The sequence below is a fragment of the Choloepus didactylus genome, chromosome X, assembly GCF_015220235.1.
Source record: "Choloepus didactylus isolate mChoDid1 chromosome X, mChoDid1.pri, whole genome shotgun sequence".
Taxonomy (NCBI): domain Eukaryota; kingdom Metazoa; phylum Chordata; class Mammalia; order Pilosa; family Megalonychidae; genus Choloepus; species Choloepus didactylus.
Window position 1 is genome coordinate 22006353 of NC_051334.1, and position 4747 is coordinate 22011099.

Below are 4747 nucleotides of genomic sequence, written 5' to 3' on the forward strand. Positions count from 1 at the left end.
GGCAAACACTATAATGCCTCACCAATATGGACCAACTACAACGTGTAAACTCAGAATTGAATCTTAGAGCACAGCCTAACAGAGAAATGATTATTGTAATGGTCCCTAGATTGTAAGCTCTTACAGCAGTCAAATCTATTCCTGAATTGTAATGGCTATCTCCAAACTCTGAGATGTTGATTCCTTAGTGTATAACCTGATTGGTCTCTGGAACGCTGGGTATCTGTGTTACATCTGAAACTCAGAGCTAGAGCTCGGCAGATACGAGTATCAGTATTAACACACACAGCAACTGTTGAAAAAAAAAGCTGAAATAGAGCCCAGACTTCAATTAGAGATATTAATAAAGCAGATCTGGTTAAGACTAGAACAAATTGGGCCAAAGGGTAAAGGCTGAAACTGATGGTGTGTTAAAACTTCAACTTCCATGTGAGACCAAGGGAAGAGATGTTTATTTGGTGTAAGATCTATATTTTCTAAACAACATAACTTCTACAGTCAGTTTGTTCAAATGCTACAATTACATGGAACTTTGAATAGGAAGTTAACTATGGTAGATCTGAATAGATTAGAATGAAATAGCAACACATCCTAAAATAATTTGGGTGGAGAATAAAAATACATAATCGGGGTTCCCCTGAAGAGCTGGGGGAGGATGCAGAGGTGCTGGACTTTCTCACCTGGATTGTTGCTGATGTTCTCACAAACATTAGGGATGATGGCTTGATGTGCTGAGCCCTCTATCTTGGGGCTGGCCCCTATGAAGCTGGTTGCTGCAAGGAAAGGCTAAACCTATTTACAATTATGCCTAAGAGTCTCCCCAAGTGCCTCTTTGTTGCTCAGATGTGGCCTTCTCTGTCTAACTAAGCCACCTCGGCGGGTGATCTCACTGCCCTCCCACCTACATGGGACCTGACTTGCAGGAGTATAAATCTCCCTGGCAATGCAGGATATGACTTGCAGGGATGAATCTGGACCTGGCATTGTGGGATTGAGAACATCTTCTTGACCAAAAGGGGGATGTGAAATGAAATGAACTAAAGCTTCAGTGGCTGAGAAATTTCAAGTGGAGTTGAGAGGTCACTCTGGTGGACATTCTTACGCACTATATAGAGAACAGTTTTTAGGTTTTAAGATATTGGAATAGCTAGAAGTAAATACCTGAAACTACCAGTCTCCAGCCCAGTAGCCCTGACTCTTGAAGATGATTGTAAAACAATGTAGCTTACAAGGGGTGACAGTATGACAGTACAATTGTGAAAACCTTGTGGATCACACTCCCTTTATCCACTGTATGAATGGATGAGTAGAAAAATGGGGACAAAAACTAAATGAAAAATAGTGTGGGATGGGGGGTGATTTGGGTGTTCTTTTTATTTTTACATTTTATTCTTACTCTGATTCTTTCTGGTGTAAGGAAAATGTTCAAAAATAGATTGGGGTGATGAATGCACAGCTAGATGGTGATACTGTGAACAGCTGATTGTACACCATGGATGACTGTATGGTATATGAGTATATCTCAATAAAACTGAATTTAAAAAAAACTTACGGGATGCAATGAAGGCAGTACTGAGAAGGAAATTTATAGATCTAAGTGTTTACATTAAAAAGGAAAAAATAGCTAAAATCAAAGACCTAACTACACACCTAGAGGACAGGAAAAATAACAGCAAATTAATCGCAAAGCAAGCAAAAAAGGAAGAAATAGCAAAGATTAAATAAGAAATAAATAAAATTGAGAACAAAAAAAAAACTATAGAATCAACAAAAGCAAAAGGTGGTTCTTTGAGAAGATAAACAGAATTGACAGTCCCTTAGACAAACTGGCAAAGAAAAAGAGAGAAGCTGCAAATAAATAAAATTAGAAATGAGAGGGTAGCATTACTACTGATTCCTCAGAAATAAAAAAAAAAGATCATAAGAGAATTCTATGAACAACTGTATGCCAGCAAGCTCAACAACTTAGATGAAATGGACAATTTTCTAGAAACACACAGACAACCCACACTGATTCCAAAAGAGGAGATCTCAACAAACCAAAGAGATTGAAACAGTCACCAAAAACCTCCTAAGAAAGAAAAGTCCAGAACCAGAGTGCTTCACAGGCAAATTCCAGCAGTCATTCCAAGAGAATTAATACCAATCCTGCTCAAACTCTTCTACAAAGTTGAAGAGACAGGAACATTATCTAACTCATTCTATGAGGCCAACATCACCTTCATATCAAAACCAAATAGAGATACAAGAAAGGAAAATTACAGACAAACCTCTCTAATGAATAAAGATGCAAATCCTTGACAAAATACTTGCATATTGACTCCAACATCACATTAAAAGAATTATACACCATGATCAAGTTGGTTTTATTCCAGTTATGTATGGGTAGTTCAATACAAGAAAATCAATCAATGTAAAACACTACATTAACAAATCTAAGAAGATGATTTACATGATCATCTCAATTGACAAAGAAAAGGCATCTGACAAAATCCAGCATCCCTTCATGATAAAAATACTGTAAAAGATAGTAATAAAAGGAAACTTCCTTAACATGATAAAGGACATATATGAAAAACCAACAGCTAACATCATACTCAATGGTGAAAAACTGAAAGCTTTCCCATTGAGATCGGGAACAAACCAAGGATGCCCACTGTCACCAGTTACTCAGTATTGTACTGAAAGTTCTAGCTAGTGCAATTAGGCAGGAAAAAGAAAAAAAAAGCATACAAGTCAGAAAGGAAGAAGTAAAATTTTCACTATTTGCAGATGATATGATCCTATACCTAGAAAGTCCCCAAAAATCTACTACAATGCTATTAGACTTAATAAATAGGTTCAGCAAAGTAGCAGGATACAAGATTAAAATGTAAAAAAACAGTACTGTTTCCATACATTAGTAATGAGCAATCTGAGGAGGATATCAGGGAAAAAATTCCATGTACAATAGCGACTAAAAGAATCAAATATCTAGGAACAAACTTAACCAAGGATGTATAGGACCTGTATTCAGAAAACAACAAAGCATTGCTAAAAGAAATCAAAGAAGATCTAAATAAATAAAAGGACATTCTGTGTTTATGAACTGGAAGACTAAATATCATTAAGATGTCACTTCTACCCAAATTGATTTACAGATTCAACACACTCCCAATCAAAATTCCAAGAGCCTACTTTGCAGAAATGGAAAAGCCAATTATCAAATTTGTTTGGAAGAGTAAGGGAGCCCCAAATAGCCAAAAACATCTTGAAAAAGAAAATTGAAGAGTCCTCTCACTTTCTGACTTTAAAGCATATTACAAAGCTACAGTGATAAAAACTGCATGGGATTGGCATAAAGACAGACACATTGACCAGTGGGATTGAATCAAGAGTTCAGAAACAGACCCTTACATCTATGCTCAATTGATTCTTAACAAGGTTGCCAAATCCACCCAAATGGGACAGCACGATCTCTAAATGGTGTTGGGAGAACTGGATATCCATATCTAAAAGAATGAAAGAGGACCCCTGTCTTACGCTTTATACAAAAATTAACTCAAAATAGATCAAAGGCCTAAATATAAAAGCCAGAACCACAAAACTCCCAGAAGACAATGTATGGAAGCATCTTCAAGATCTTGTGGTAGGAGGTGGTTTCTTAAATCTTATAACCAAAGCACAAGCAATGAAAGAAAAAAAATAGATGAATGGGACCCCCTCAAAATTGAATACTTTTGTGCCTCAAAGGACTTTGTCAAAAGGATGAAAAGGCAGACTACTTATTGGGAGAAAATATACGGGAACCACTTATCCAATAAGGGTATAATATCCAGGATATATAAAAAGATCCTATAACTCTACAAAAATACAAACAACACAATTTTTAAATGGGCAAAAGATATGAATAGATATTTTTCCAAAGAGGAAATACAAATGACTAAAAAGCAAACGAAAAAATGTTCAACATCACAAGCTATTAGGGAAATGCAAATTAAAATTATGAGATATCATTTCACACCTACTGGAATGGCCACTACTGAAAAAACAAACAGAAAACTTCAAGTGTTGGAGAGGATGTGAAGAAACAGGAACATTATTCACTCTTGGTGAGAATGTAGGATAGTGCAGCCACTGTGGAAGACAGTTTGGCAATTCTTGAGGAAGCTAAGTTTAGAACTGCCATATTATCCAGCAATCCTGCCACTCAGAAGAACTGAAAGCAGGAATGCAAACAAACATTTGCACACTGATGTTCATAGTGGCATTATTTTCAACTGTCAAAAGATGGAACCAACCCAGGTGTCCATCAACCGGTGAATGAGTAAACAAAATGTGGTATATACATATGATGGAATATTACGCAGTTCTAAGAAGAAATGAAGTCTTGATGCATGTGACTACATAGATGAACCTTGAGGACATTATGTTGAGTGAAATAAGTCAGACACAAAGGGACAAATATTGTATGACCTCACTAATACAAACTAAATATAACCAGCAAACTCATGGTGTTAGTATCTAGAACATGGGTCACCAGAAGATAGAATTAGGGCAGAGAATTGGGAGCTGATGCTTAATTTGTGCAGAATATGTAGTAAGGTTGATTGTAAATGTTTGGAAATGGATGGAGGTGATGGGAGAAAATTATAGTGAGTGTAACTAACAGCAATGATACATGAGTGTGATTGTGGTTGCAAAAGAAAGTTTAGGATTGTTTATGTCACTAGAAGGAAAGCCAAAGGATGAAACAAGGGATTGTATA